Genomic DNA, 16,983 nt, shown 5'->3' with positions numbered 1-16,983 from the left:
ATTTTTAAGCGGGTGAATGTTATTGAATAAGGAAAATTTAAATCACTCTTCACTACTCCCCCAACACACACATACACACACACATACCCATTGGTGGGAGGTATATCAGAATCTGGACAGGAAAGGAAAAATGAAGTTTAAATACACTCTTCAGGTGGTTCTGGGGCAGGCCCTTTTGTCTTCACCATTGAGAATGGCTACTCTTAAAATCATTGGTATTTGCAAAACTCAAGATTTTATCTGATGGAATACTACATGTAAGAGTAGTCAAACTAAACTTACTCCTTTAAAAATTAGGAAGACAATTCCTGAAAAAATGCTAAGTTTGAATATGGTAAGTATCATAAATAGACCAATCTCACTGGCATTGTAAAACTATTCAGGGTCTAGATTGCATTCAGAAATGAGTTTTCTGAAAAGAGCACAAAATTATATTTCAGCTTCATGGTTTATTCATTCTTTTTGATGGACTATAGTAGCTTTCTAATGTTGTGTCTGTATTTAAAGTGACAAAATTGTAGTTGGGAAAAATCATGGCTTATTTGATTGCATTTGCTCATAAAAATATTTGAAAATTCCAATTAAGATTGGGACAGAGATGTGACAATTTCTAATCTCCTTCCTAAGACCAGTTTTATAAAAGTGTTCCAAATGAGTCATAAACAGAGTATGGCTTTCATTGACAATTTTCAATGCTTCAGAATTTTTAAAAAGATGCAATTTTTACATTCTAAGTTCTGTACTTATGGAAAAATCAATATGATAATCCTTAATAATCTTATTTTCAGAAATTTCAAACCATATGTGATTAACTCCAATTGCACTTCAAAGCTTATGCCTTTTTTCCTCCTAATGTCTCTTTACTCATAATTAACAGATATTTTTAAAATACACCTGTGATAGATGCTGCTATTTGTTTCCCAAGGTTTAGTCTCATCTTCTATGGTACTACAACTCCTCATGCCTATCAGGGCATATAGCTACCTTGAGAAAAATACTATGATGTACAATCTGCGTTGCAACTAAGGGACATGTAAATTTTTGCCAATGGTTTGTCAAAACAAATGGCATATGCAACTTCTAGAAAACGTTTCTAGAAGGGATAAATATACCAAATTCCTTCCATTTCCCTCCTTCTTGCTAGTTGCAATTATAGACATGTTGACTGGAACTGAAAAGTCATTTAAAATCTAAATTTTGAGTATGAGAAAGAAATAGATGGGTAATAAGATACACCTGATAATAATGCAGGCCATACCAGTCCTTAAGATGCTGATGTGAACCTATATGTAAGAAGGAAATAAATTTTAATCTTGATTAAGCCAGAGTTTCTTTCACTCACAATTATATCTAATCCTAAACATATATTTTAGAATGCATTATATTCCATAGCTAGCTCTATCTACTAGTTCTGCTTAGGAGGTAGACAATAAAATAAACATAGTGGATAAACATGTGTAATTTAGTGTTTGGTGTCTTACAGGAAAAATTGAACTTTGAAATGATGGCTTGGGTATTTTATTTGATCAACTTTGATACCTCCAAAGTCCCTTTTTACTTCAGTTAATTCACATTACATGTCAATATTTTTTTCCTTGTCTCTTTTCTTTTAGTCTGTTTTTTAATTTCTGTTTTTCTTGGGTTTCCACCATATTATTATTTGCTTTTGTGTTTTTGACAAAAGAATCAATCACATACTGATGTCTTCAGTCAGTTTTCCTGATTCACTCCCAGGTCTTGTCTCTTGTCACAGTAACTGTGAGACTATGACTCTCTCTCTCTCTCTCTCTCTCTCTCTCTCTCTTTCTCTTTCTCCTTCTCTTTCTCATCTACATTTATTTTTTTCCACAAATTGAATATGTGGAACATCTGAAAAAAAAGTAATTTGTATGTCCGAGATATTTTAAGAGGTTTGGAAATGTATTAGGGATAACTTTTAAGACACCCCTATTTTTACTTTTTTTCAATTCCTAGGGATGCTGCTTCTCAATTTAAAAGTAGAAAATTTAATGATGATTGTTTAGTCATTATCTAATATTGTCTGATGTGTTCTATAAAACAATTTACTAATTACACACAACTGAATTCCAGGGCAATGTAATGAAAATGTAATAGTAGATGCAGGCTGTTGCAGCTGAGTCTCAACAACTTTAAAATACTTGAAGCTGGTTTAAGAAAATCAAAGTGATAAAACAACAGTTCTATGAATATGTTCCTGAATGACATTTTAAAAAGATGAAGCAAATTTTAATGTGCTTCACAAAGGAATGAATATTTAGGAAAGATGAGAACATGAGTAAAATGATCAATTCTTTGAAATTCACCTTGTTCCATAGCCTATATGTGAAACGGGCCTGAAATACAGTATTCTGAAAATGCTAGTGATCAACCCAAAATCAAAATAGAGGGAATACTGCTGCCAGCTATGGTCTTAACATATGATGCCATTTTCTAATTTCATGTATTTTCCCTGACAATTCTTCTAAGCTATTTCTCATGAGAAAAATTGAGTTAAGTCATCCCCAGAAAAGTGAGTCATAGTAACTAAACACACAGGAGTATCATTCCATGGATGAATAAATGAGAGCAGTTCTATTTCAAACATGCCAGATGCTATACATTTTCTGGAAAAGATCAGGATATCAGGTCTTTAGTGAGACTTCCCGCTAAGCTGAACATCTGTTCATAATATATTGTGCACTTGCTAGTAAGCCTAAGAATGCTAAGGCGATTAGAACATCTTGATTGTGTTTTCCAATAGTATGCAGACAAAAGGAGATGTGGAATCAGAGCACTGAGCAGGCAGGAAATCAACACTCAGCCACCATCCAAATATGCACCATGTTGTTTCTCCATTAATCAGTTGTTAGAAATTTTCACAAAGTGTAGGTGACCTATTTGGAAAATCAAGTGATTTTGTCCTTGAAATGAATAAACAGCTAAAGATAAGGGTAAATAGAGGGGGAAAAAATTCACATATGCAAAAGCATCTACCCCTGTAAGAATTTTCATTTCCTTGGCCATTTTGTCTGAATTGTTTCTCTACACCACTGAAATTGCGAAGTGAGGAAACCAATTAACATAACCTTATAGGACATGCAGAATAGACTGCTTTGTGAAACTGATCTTCCATTTAAATATGCCTCCTCATCCATTACTTTATATCTGGTCATTTACTAAATTCTTCCTGACTTTTTCCTAACTGATGACCTTATATCTGTAAATGCTGCATTAAAAATTCATATATTCTATTGAAAATCTCCAAACAAGCACTATAATGATCATGAAAAGCCATCAAGTCACTATACATTATTTACAAATTGAAAATAAAAGTAAGTTTTTAACTACTGAAATATAGCCCCCGTATTAAACTCTCTAATTTACCAGTGATACAAATTCAGAAGAGTTATGCAAGAATGCAATTACTCCCTTAGGCAGTACCTGATTAAGCAAATTTGATTCAAATAATTGAATATATATGTGAGGAAAATCTATAAAAACCTGAATATCCTGAAAAAAATTATAACATTGGTTTCACTTTGTAAGAAAAAGATGGTTAAAATTATAGGTACAGGAAAGATAACAAGAACATTTTTTCCAAGGGCCATAATCACACTTAGGCCATATTATTTTTGAAAATGTGTTTCATATAATTGTTTTGAATTTAACTGAGACAAAGAACATGGTACTTTGCTAAAACTAAGTGCTGGAAATTAGTTTTTAAAAATTTTCAAATAATGATGATCACATACTTAGGGATCAAAATCAATACAATGCCAGGAAATAAGTCTGCCAGGAACGTGGTGCATGTTAGTTTCTCAGACTCAGAGAATGGAGAAGTCTTTCAATAGTTCTGACTATTTTAAATGTGTGAAACATTTATCATAGTTTTTATACAATTTTAATATCTGATTGCTCAAGGGAAGAAGCAATTTTGTTGGCAAAATCTGTCCTACATCTCAACATTCAGCATAATTTAGTAGATTATTCCAGCCCATGGATGATATGAAAATAAACAAAAAGATGTAGTAAAAAAAAAATAAATCATGTTACGGGACATCTTATTTAAATTAATGATTCTTATGAAGTAAATTTAAGAAAACATAGCAGCTGTACCAAATCACATGAATTGGTAAAAATGTGTGTGTTTTGCACACATTTTCCCAAATGACCCAATTCAGAGAATAATATCTCAGTAATTAGCAGTAACCAAGAGGGAAAAGTCCAAAATGTATTATCAAGTTTAAGGTAATGTCTTCACTAGGGTGTTTTATAACAGAATTGGTATAACTCAAAGCACTGTTGATGAGATACCTAATATATGATCCAGTTTATTCACATGTCTAGGATAGACAGATAGATAGATAGAGCATTTTATATACATGTGTATGTAAAAAATGTAAATTTAATTTTGTTATTTTTCAAAGCTGAGCTAGTTTTTTTCCTATCATTCTTATGTATTTTTAATAGACTGATTATTGATATCTTTATCTGAAAAATTACAGCTCCAAAAACCTAGAAATTTTAAGTAGGTATCAATGTGTGGCCCTGCATTCTCTAAGTTCAGTTTTACTTGTTTATTTCTTTAAATTTTCTTTATTATACTTCCTCTAATGAGTATTTAGTTTTATATTGTTTAAAAAGGAAAGCTTAATTCAGTTATTCTCTGGGTGTGTATTTTTAGAATATACATTTAACTTTGAAAAGAAGTAATGTTAAGGTAATTGTTAGCACTGAGGTGATTGCAAGAGAATTTAGCTCCTATGAATGAACTCATGCCTGTTTGCCTGAGTGATTCATATAAGAGAGTACAGAGAAAATTACAGATAATTTTGTTGACCTATGCCTATGTTGACTATACATGAAAAATGGGAAAGAAGCCAGAATGTTGGAAACAGAAATGTCCCAATTAAAAAAAAAAAAAAAGTTTTAGAAGAAATCACTGATGTCAGATGACATTTGCCTTTTAATAGAGTTATTAGACTGTGAGAGGCCATTCACAGGCATTTCTAGATTTTTTTTTTTTTGTAAAACATTTTCCAAAGCCTCTCATAAAAAAAAAAAAAAAAAAAAAAAAACCTTGCAGAAAAAACAGAGAATGTGAATTGCAAGAAAATACTCTTAAGTAGATTAGTAATTGATTGAAAATTCAGGTTTATGCACACATCAACATCATTTTGAACAGAAATCATAACACTATCTCTTCGAAGTTTTTATTTAGGACATTACCAAGGCAGTGTTCAAAGTTGGCACAAAGCTGGAAGGAATACCTGATATTCAGGTAGCATAACTATATGCAAAAAGCCATTTTTACAAGTTGGATCGGTGGGTCATATCTAACAAGAACTTTAGTAAAGATAAATGTCAGTCCCTACTTAAGTGTTTTTTTTTTTAAAGGATTACGTATTTATTTTAGAAAAAGAATGCACACAGGAGCGGGTTGGGGAGGGAAAATCTCAAGCAGAGTTTGTGATGAGCATGGAGCCTGAGGCTGGCTGGGATCTCATGACCCTGAGATCATGACCTGAACCAAAATCAAATGTGGGATGCTTAACTGAGTCACCAGGGGCCCTAGTCCCTACTAGATTTAAAACAAAAACAAACAAAAAACAAAACAAAACCATTAAAAACCTGGAGGTAAGGGGAAGTATATTTCTAACTTTGCAAAGGCCACCAGAGTGGGTTAAAGCTCTGGATGGGAGAATAAAGTAAATTATGTCTTAGGTCTCTTCTACCTCTGAGGTTAAATAACTCTAGTGTATATTTATTATACCATATAAATTTGAAAATTGTTTTGAAGGTATATATGAGTAAAGCTCTTTATGTCTCTCTGAGCATCTGGGTGAGTACCAACCCATTCATTGGCCATGAAAAGATTACTCTAGTCTCTGACTGTTTTAGAAAGATAATGATATAGCTTTTAAAAAGTTTTCAAATTCTCCTGAAACTAGAACACTTCATCTATTACAAGTAGTCAATTCATTTTAATTTTTGAGAAAGAAATTATCTGCTTTTACTTTTGTAGGAACTGGTTCTAGTTCAGATATTATTATAGGAGATGTATTGTGCTCCCTTTACTCAAATAGACAGAATAATTGGAATAATAATTTTAAATGCATATCAAATACAAGGGAATAGTCATAATTTTGATACTAGAACCATTTTCAGGCATTTAAAAATCTAATTTTTAATAAAGTAAGTTTCATGTTGGCAATAAAGTCAGTTGGAAATGGATTTATTACAAATGGTATTTTTCAAATAAAAATTACCTCTTACCTCTGGTGTGAAAAATCAAAAGAATTTTGACATGGCAATCATATTGATCTTACAAGAACATTCCTCCCACTAATGTACTAAGTTTAAAATTCTTAAATAACCCAATTAGGGACCTTTAAGAGAGAAAGAGAAAAAAAATCCTGGCCGAATGATGACTAATTAGAATGACAGGCGTTCTTCTGACTCATGGGGGAGTCACAGTACCTAAGCAGTAAAAATAGTGTCTCATTAGTCTTTTAAACATTATTCCCAGGTTTCCATGAAATTGATATTTAATCACTTTCCCAGTGTACAGCAGGCACTTATTACACTGGGAAGACATGGGGAGTGAAAAGTTTATAAAATTTCTGTCAATCTCTTCTCAATTTGAAGAATGATTCATTATAATGGGCCACCAGTGGCAAAAGGACCCTGAATGGAAGCCTGTAATTAACTTCACTTCTTGCTTTATTGATGGCATTTGCTGGGTTCTGAGATTAGATGGTGTATCTGGTGGGATGTACCCTATGGATCATGCTGTACAATATTCTAAACTACATCTAAATCATATCTACAGTTGTATTATTTGAAATTCCATATGTTGGTTTTCTGAAATTTGGGGCAATTTTAAAATATTTAGAGACTAAGTTTGCTACTGAGAGTGTGTAGATGGAATTAGTGTCTAAAAGAAGAAAATATGCATCTAAATTTTAGGACAACTCTGTAAGGAACAAAAATTGACATTAAGATAATATAGCACAACAATTTCCTTTTGAAAACTGTCAAGATATTTGATCTCTGATTTGTTTTTATGAAATATGACTATTTTATTCTTTAGTGTTCAATATTATTTTACTCCTATTAAATGCTTAAAATGAAAGTATGGTTATAAGAGCTATTTATTTCACTTTGTCATTAAATCCAAAATTATCTTTCATGTGCATACATGAAACTTAGAAAAATCAATCCAGCAACCAACCACCTTTCCCCCAATAAAAGAATATTTTCCCAAATTTAGCCAAAGAAAGTAGAAAAGGTTGACACTCTAAGTTTTTTATTCCATTTCTCTTCTAACAAACAACTTTTATTTCATGGACATAGCAATGACAAAACTTGTGGTAGGATTTACTACAAACATGGTAGGATGGCCATTCTCTGTTTTATATTCTATCTAAATAAGAAAATATGTTTTTTGTTCAAAAGAGAAATATAATCAAGGCATATTTACTATACTTTATACTGTTGACTATATATATTTTTGATTTCCCATTTCCACTCCACTGAGAGAAAACAGAGTGTTTCATTGGGATAGAAGTTCTCAGCAAGTCCCAAGGCAGTTCCTGCTAAACTAGTACCAGGTTTTGTCCTTACAGAGCCCATTTCCTAAATGCAAGTAAGGACATAAAAATGATTATAAAACAATAGAATAAGTAATTTTCTATCACACACTACAACTTCATGAGCAAATGTTAGGAAAAACATTTAGAGCAACTCTTTATTTGCGGTTCAGAAATGAACAGCGCCTGTAAGTATTTTAAAGTAACTCAAGAATCTTCAAACTGGTATGTTAGTATGGTTCAGCAGAATGTATTATTCTGGAAATCAGGAAACAAATCCTGCTTTTGTAAAGTAAAATTGTGTAAATAATGACACAAACTTAATGTATGAAATGTGGAATATAGATTTTTTGCTCTATTGGAAATTAAGAATTTATTAAATAGCCTTTTTAAAACTTGCATTATTATTTAAAATCCCCATGCCAAATACTTTCCAATTAGTGTTATTATGCAGTTCAAAATTTAAGATAAAATATATAATATTCAGTATAACCATTTCAACATCTATGGCAAAACCATAGCATTATCAAAATCTTCTTTATACTGTCCTCTAGTCTTTACAGATCATGTGCTGAAAGCAAGACCTAAATTTCACAATGTGCATTCCAATTTTCTATTAAGTGAGAACCCTCTAAAGACCACAAAGGGGCCAAATTATCTAAAATATTAAAGGCTTATTATATTTCTACTAAATTATCAATTTTGTAAAACAATTAAACAGGGAAAGCCAATTAGTGTGAAAGTGGTCTTTAGAGTATAATCATTAGTTAGAAGCTCGTTTGATAAGGTTAGGTCCAAATCTAATAAGTTAAACCCCCAGCAGAACCGTAATAGAGCCTTAGTGGCAGTTTTTAAGAGTATCACTCTCTAAATAGAAACTGCAAGAAATTAAGGAAATTGAAAAAGAAGTTATTTTTGCTACAATCAACAAAACCTCTATAGAGCTATGTCAAGTAAGAATCAGGGTAGTTTCTTAATTATGATCACTAGAAATTTATTTGTGCTATGAATCAAAATTATTATTAGTTCCAGTTTCTTCCAATAGAGTACTAAAGACCACAGGTAAAATAATTATGAACAGAAGAGGCAAATATATAAAATAAAGTAAATGCTTTCTAACCCTGGGGAAAATGAAAGAACATTAATACAGTGAGAGCACACAAATCGAATATACATGATCATCACTGCACTGTAACATTTTCAGCCTCTGTTAGCTCTGCCTCATTTATGTTTGGAAAATATACCTTAAATTAAAATTTTTAAAAATGAAGGAAAAGTAAAGTGGTGTATACAAATATATCCGTTTACCTAAGGCTGAACTCATCTAAATGTCACAACAAAACTTCTAAAAATTACCAAACTAGTTTTTTTTTTTTTTTTTTTTTTTTATTCATGAGAGACACATAAAGAGAGGCAGAGGGAAAAGCAGGCTCCCTGGGGGAGCCCCATACAGACTTGATCCCTGGACTCCAGGATCATGCCCTGAGCTGAAGCAGATGCTCAACCACTGAGCCACCCAGGAATCCCCCAAACTAGTTGTTTTACACAAGGAATTGGACCATTTTAATAAAAAGAAGATGTAGCCTAGTAAATGCTAACCTATTGGCCTAAATGAATAAAGGAAAAGTCACACACTTTATAACATAGATATAGATATTCATATATCTATATATATCTTAAAATAAAATTATCTTTATTTATTTTTGCTTCAGTTACACATATTTCCACGTAAGTATTATATAAATAGACATGAGTGAAACATGAAATATTATAGATCAGAAAAATTATGTTCTCTGTATATCAAATTCTATTTTTTTAATTCTAAAGAAAGTAGATAATTGATGTGATCTGATCATCTATCCATCAGCACATCCATATTCAAAAAAGGACAGATTGGTCATTAGGGAACACTGGCTGGTGACAATGGCTCCTACATCACCCTACACAAACATGCTTTACAAATGGTTATATAAGTATTATCAACAGTTATTTGTTTCTTATTCCTTTTATTTCTCTATTATTGCATGTACATATATATTATGATTCACGTTTAAATAATGCTATAATTTAATAATTTATTTTGACATTAATTTTGAAATACGACTCTTTTTTTATAGTAAAGTGTTTTCAGTAGCAATGTTTTTTTTTTGTTTGTTTTTCTTTTTCAGCAGCAATTTTCTAAAGCTACAGCTTACTAAAATAGTTACATAAATAATAATGCCAGATCCCTCATGTAATTAAAAAATAAAATAAAATGAGCATCTGTTTGTATAAATTCATAATGTGAGTGATAAAATACAGGTTAAAGGTTAACATAGAAAAAATTGGACATGGTATATGAACACAAAATGAATTATTACATGGCTATGTAATTTTATTGCCACCACTTAGTTAATTATGCTGTATATCAAACTAATAGTTAAACAGGCAAGCTCCTACTTCAGTGTCCTACTCATACAACTATAAATTACTCCATACTTCTAGAATGGTTATTAGCCATAAATCTCACAGCAAGGTGTAATAACAAAAAAACAATTTGCTTTACTACTTGAAAACTTCACAAATGTACTTTTAAGATATATTTCAAAAGAAATCACATTAACTCTGGCAGTCATAGCTTAATTTAAATACCTCAATAATATAGACAAGAAAAAACGTTTTCTTTATCTATGGCTGCATAATAAATTTCCTCAAGACTACTTAGTAAGTAGTAAAAACTACAACCTTTATTTGCTTACAGCTCTGTAGTTTGGGCAGTGACAGCTCATCTGTGGTCCCTCATGATATCATTAGGGTGGCTTTACTGGGGTTGGGCAATCTACGTCTTAGATTACTTCTCTCACACTCCTGGAGAGAGTACAGGCTGCCAAGTGACAACTCAGCTAAGGCTGCTGTCTAGGGTCTTGGGTTATTCTTAATGTGGTCTCTCCAGTTGGGTAGGTTGTCTTCCTCACAGTATGGAGAAGGGAGCCTTGGGGCAGTCAGACTTCTCACAGGTTGGCTAGTATATCCCCAAGCACGGAAACAAAATCTGCTAGGCCTTCTTTATGGCTTTGATACTCAGCAGGCATGCCTTCAATTCTTCTGTATTCTGTTAGTTAAAGCAGGTCAGAAACCAACTCAGATGTAATTGGAGGGTACTTTACAGGTGTATGAATAATGACGCCCTAAAATGATATTCTCTTTCAACAAATAATTTCCTATATAATTTCCAAAAGTGCAAACCAGTATGATTCTTGTTAGTATTAATTTCAACTTAATATAAATACATATATATGCCTGAATTTTCTAAGAATTTATTAAGGTAGCTAACCTTAAATGTCCTTTCCTAGGGCAGGAATCTATGCATTTTATCTATATTCCCCATCTAATTAATTTTTTTTTTTTTTAGCTCTACTCATCACTGTGTAGAATTAGCCTACTTGGCAGTAGAAGGAAGCTGATGTAGCCACTGGGGTCCTGTTACTTGAGGAGATGTAGAAATGTCTATGTTCCTCTTTATCAGATTTCACATGCACTCACAGTAATGTTTCTCACACCCTATCCTACAATATACAATTCTTTTAGATCCATCAAAAGCAGTAATAATTTTGAGATAAGTCCTTTCTTTAGAAGGTAATTCCTTAGAATTTTATGCAGTAAAAAATGCTATATTTAATTATAAATCCTTATATAGAGTAACTTACTTAATGAAGTTAAAAATGCCCAACCAGTTTTCAAGATTTAGAAACCTGAACGATAATAGTAGCTGTCACTTGCTAGTCCAAACAATGCAGGTCACATTGAGGCAAAGTTGCTAGCAAAACTGAATATTGCTTGAGTGGAAAGTGTGGCAAAACACAAGGAACACATGGAATATGAGAATGCAGAAAACATTGGGAGAGATGTGTGAAAAGCACTTGAGAGTTAATATGAAGAGAAAAGCTATAAAGAAATTTATAACATCTAACATTTATTGAGCACATACTATGTATCAAGCACATTATTTATATCATTTACCAAAATAAAATAAGCCTGCAACCTACCACTAGTTACAATACTCAGACAAAGGAACAAAGATAAAGAGATGAGAGGAGGCAATAGCCAGCCAATTGAAAGAACAGGAGCAAAGTCTGAGCAAATACCCATGAGAGAGGTCACTGCTTGAGGCTTAAGGCTCAGTGTGCCCTGAGTCATTATTAGCACATGGACTAGAATAGGTTAGAAGGTATAATTGGCAAAAATAGAGAAACTCGGGGAATATGGTAATTAATTTTTAAGAGTAGGTAAAGGATTTGGATTAAAGTGCAATGAGTCTGGGTGACATAGTAGCTAGGGCTAATATATAGGGTATTAAATTGGTATAAAAATTGGAATCCCAAACTAGACAAGAAGTACTAATTAGAGAAACATAGCATAGAGTTTCGAATACAAAGTAATTTCACAAAGGGAAGAAAGTATAAGTAAAATGAAACTTTACAAAGGGTCCTCATTGAGAAAAAAAATGTAATTTACAAGGAGAGAAAAGGGAACTGTGAGTGAAAAGAAAGATTATGAAAATAGGAAAAGAACAAATAACACCAAGGAAGTATAGAACTGTGGCCAGCAACATCAGGCACAATTAGGAATGAGGAAGGATAACAAATATTGCCCATTTAATTTTCATTTTGGAGTAATAGCTTCTGAGTGACTCATTTGAATGTGTTTTTCTAATATATCTTTATGGCAATATCTCAGCTAGATAATATATTAATCCACTATATTTCTCAGGAGTGGTTTCCATGATGTATTTCTCTAATGACAGTACTGTCCAATATACTATAGATATTTTAGCAAATTCAGTTTTACACAATTAAAACACTTCTTGAGAGTAACATACTGACTACACATAAAATAATCTGTATTTTCATACACTGTACAAACAATAACCTGCATAATAGTGTTACACAATTAAAAAGAAAGGCATGTAATGAAGAATGTTGTATCATCTTTCCCTAAACAATGACAGCTTCATGGTCTTGATCCTTAATATGTATTAGGATAAATGAGCCCCATAGAGTATTTAGCATAAGATAACTTTCATTGAAAGTCTATTATTTACATCTGAAAAACATAATTATTGTTTTGGTATTTAAAAATATTTGAAAATATATTTCTTAAGGAAATATTAAGCATGTACTACATACACCAATCATAGTTCTAAGTTCTCTACATATATTACCTTATTTAATCCTTGCAAAATTCCTATGAGGTAAATACTATTGTTATCTGCATCTAATAGAAGAATTTAAGGCTCATAATAGTGAAGATTTGTTCAAGGGTTTAGAACAAGAAAGTGGCAGAATCAGTACTCAAAAGACTGTTAAGTGTTGTATTCTTTATTCACCCCCCTATAAGGGAATATCTCAAATGACAAAATGAACTGGCCTCTTGATTTTCCTACCAGAAAATTTAGGAACAAGTATAACCCTGAGGTAAGTCATGTGGTATGTAGTTACAAAAATGCCTTGGAGAGCCTTGGGAGTATTTCAAGACATACATCAGAGAGGCTTTTCAATACTCAGAGAAACACAGGGAGATTGTCTTAAAGATCTAGAAACCAAAGACTTAATGGGAGAATTTGCCCTCTTGGGTCACTAACCAAGGAGATGAAGTTCCTCTGCCCTTCCATACTCTCTTATCTGGTAGAACAGAACCCTGCAACCACATGAGTGACCCAGTGCCTTGAGTCTGTTTGAACATTGACTTTAAGTACTTCTGATAAGGCTAAAGAATTCACATAGGACTAAAGAATAAATCAATAAAATAAGTTCTCAGAAAATATCTATGGAAAACAATAAGCCCCATGCTTTCCCTTTGTGACCATAACTAATCTCTACAAATCTCCAGTGCACAATGACCTCACCTAACCCCCAGTCCTCTAATTCATCCTTGTCAGTGTCTTACTTCTTGATCCTTGTAACCTACCTTGGGCTGGCCTCCAAAGGCAAGGAAGATCTGTAATAAGATTATGAATAAATTAAATGGATAAATGTATAATATCTAATAACATTAAATGGCTTATGTATCTATATTTTTGAAAATGGAAATTCATTTATTTTAGCTACCAATAAAAGTAATATGTGTTTATTCATTGAAAATAAGTTTACAAAGTTTAAAACCTCTTATAAGACTACTCTGTAATTTGTCTCTTTAACTGCCAAAACAAATTAATTTTAGCATATTTTGGACTTAGAAAAATATACACATATGCATACACATGCATTTGAGTGCTTATTTAACACAATGCATATACTTATATCTTAAATGGCTGAATAGTTTACTATAGTCTTCATTTGCTATATTTTTAAAGTAATTTAATGTACATTTAAGGCATAGATTATTTGAGCAATTTGATGAGAGTTTTTTTTTTTCTGCCTGTATTTTTTTTAACTGTTGTAAGTAATAATTATGTGTAAATATCTTTGGGCATACATAGTTACATATTAAATATTCTCTTATTAATTTTTTAAATGTGTTGTTAAACTGTTATTTTAATTTGGCTTAATTTACCTTTCCACTAACATTGTTTTCTAGGGAACATATAATCACCCCTTTTTAAACAATGGACATTAATCATCTTAAATATTTTAATATTCTTTTTTACATTTCAGTAGGATTTTGAAAGTCAAAGAAGTAGAAAAATGCAACAGCTCACATCCCAAATTAAAAGTCAGGAGAATTTGTTACACCTATTTGAAATACCTTTGTAATTCTAACTCACTTTTTATTTTAAAATATCAAATTAAGAAATTTTGTTATTCAAATAGGAAGTATATTTTATCTGAGAGTTTTGTAAAAGGACACAACTCTTCTAAATAGTTTCTCAATGTAAAAAGAACACAGGATTTTCCTGTATTTATACCTTTTCATAAAATTTTTATTAGATGTAGGGGGCACTTGATGGCTCAGTCAATTGAGTGTGTGACTCTTGGTTTTGGCTCAGGTCATGATCTCAAGGTCATGAAATGGAGCCCCACACTGGGCTCTGTGCTCAGTGCAGTCTGCCTGTCCTCCTTCTGCTCCTCCCCCCCACCATAAATAAGTAATTTTTTAAAGATATGTTTATCAGGTGTTTATAAATATTTTTAATATGTCAAAAATCAAACATCAAAATCCTTGACATAAAAATATTCTAAATGTATATCTTTATTCACAGGAAAAACTCAGCATCCTTGGTCTGTAAAAGTAAAATCAAGATGATGTTGCACTGAAGACAGTTGGTCCTGGTACAGCGATACCTAGCATAAGATCCTGTTAACTAAAGGCAAATACAAACATGCTCCAACTTCAGTAAAAGTTATTATAGCAACTTCTCCCCTGAGTGTGGGAGAAGCCACACTCCAAAGCCAATATTAATGAAAAATTCCAACAAAAGAATTGCTGAGTGGAAAAAAGAAAGGAGCCAAAAACAAAGTAAGAGACATGGTGATTCTGTAGGATGCCTTGGATAGACTTCAATCATTTGTTCTTTCTGACTACTATTAGGAAGGAGCCCAAAACAGCCACTACCTTGAACAAATCTGAAAGGCTTCATGAGAGAAACCAGTGCTTCTGAAGTGCCTATCCACTTTCCCGTAAAAAGCTCACTGCTTTTCTGAATATATTTTATATGTTATCTCATATATATTTTTGTATATACAAAATATAAATATAATGAGCACAGATAACATGTAAAATATATGCACACACATAAGTACATATAAATATATAAAATAAATGCATTATATACATGAGTATATATCTATAAACACATATATTTATATAAATACATGTATATATTTTCCAATTTTATTGAGGAATAGTTGATAGATATAATTTATATACTTAAAGTGTACAATATTATTTGATACATGTATACATTGTATATGTGTACAATTCTACATTGTAGAATACTTACCAAGCTCAATGTAATTAATGCATTTATTAATTTTTTTTGTAGTGAGAATGGTTAAAGTCTACCCTAAGCAAATTTCAAGTATATAATACTCGATTATTAACTGTAATCACAATAATGAACATTAGATCTTCAGAACTTATTAATCTTATAACTAAAACATTGTACTCTTTAACCTATATCCCCCCATTTCCTCCTTAACCCCAGTCCCTGGTAACCTTTCTCATTTCTCATTTCTATAAAATTGTTTGTTTGGTTGATTTTTGATTTTACATGTAAGTATTATCACTTAGCATTTATCTTTCTCAAAAAACTTTCTCAAAAAAGTGACTTAAAAAAAAGTGACTTATTTCACTTGGTGTAATGGCTTCCAGTTTCATTCATGTAGTTGCAAATAACAAGATTTCCTTCTTTAAAAAAAATCTCCTTATTTTTAATGGCTGAATAATATTCCATTGCATGTGTAGTTTCTTTATCCATCCAGCCAGCCAGCCATCAAATGACATTTAAGTAGTTTTCATGGCTATTGTGAATAACGGTGGCAAATGAACATAGAAGGGAAGATATCTCTTTGAGATATTGATCTCATTGCCTTCAGATATATACTCAGGAGTGGGATTATTGAACCATATGGTAGTTTGAGTTTTAATTTTGTGAGGAACTGCCTTACTGTTTTCCCTAATGGCTGTACCAATTTACATCCCTACCAATAGTGTGAAAGAGTTCCCTTTGTTCTACATCCTTTATAGAACTTTGTTAACTCTTGTCTTTTTTTTCAACAATTTTAAAAGTTCATTTACTTATGTAAGTAATCTCTAATCCTAATGTGGTGCTCAAACTTCTGTCCCCAAGATCAAGAGTTGCAAGTTCTTTTGAATGTTAGCCAGATGCCCCAACTCTTGTCTTTTTGATTATGGTCATCGTAACAGATGTGAGGCTATGTGTCATTGTGGTTTTGATTACATTTCTCTAATGATGAGTGACATGGAGCACTTGTTCTTACCTGTTGGCCATTCGTATGTCTTTAGAAAAATGTATATTCAAGTCCTTTGCCCATTTTTAAATTGGATTTGCTTTTTTGCTATTGAGTTGAAGATGGCATGATTTTACATATAGAAAAGCCCTAAAGCCTCCACCAAGAAATCTGATAGAAAAATAAAAGAATTCAGTAAAGTTGCAGGGTAAAAAGTCAATATATAAATTGGTTGTGTTTCTATACACTAATGATAAACTATTTGGAAGAGAAATTAAGAAAGCAATTCATTTACAATAGCATCAGAAACAATAAAATACTTAAGTATAAATTTAATCAAAGAGATGAGAGACCTGTACATTGAAAACTATAAGGCACTGGTGAAAGAAATTAAAGACAAATCTATAGAGAAGTACCCCAGGCTTTTGGATCAGAAAAATAAATATTGTTAAAATGGCATATTACCCAATGTAATCTACAGATTCACCACAATCCCTATCAAA

At 31.9% G+C, this 16,983-nt stretch overlaps 1 long non-coding RNA gene across 1 annotated transcript in view; it reads left to right on the top strand.

Moving 5' to 3' along the window:
• Positions 1-15,100, top strand: part of LOC140636629 (uncharacterized) — a 142,082-nt gene extending 126,982 nt beyond the window's left edge. The window contains exon 3 of the long non-coding RNA XR_012033853.1: positions 14,770-15,100. This is a non-coding gene — a long non-coding RNA (uncharacterized lncRNA). The remainder of the gene's footprint in view (positions 1-14,769) is intronic.
• Positions 15,101-16,983: the final 1,883 nt, after the last annotated feature.

This window comes from Canis lupus, chromosome 7, assembly GCF_048164855.1.
Source record: "Canis lupus baileyi chromosome 7, mCanLup2.hap1, whole genome shotgun sequence".
Lineage (NCBI taxonomy): Eukaryota > Metazoa > Chordata > Mammalia > Carnivora > Canidae > Canis > Canis lupus.
Note: the sequence above shows the minus strand (reverse complement) of the source record. Positions and strands in the feature narration are given on the sequence as shown.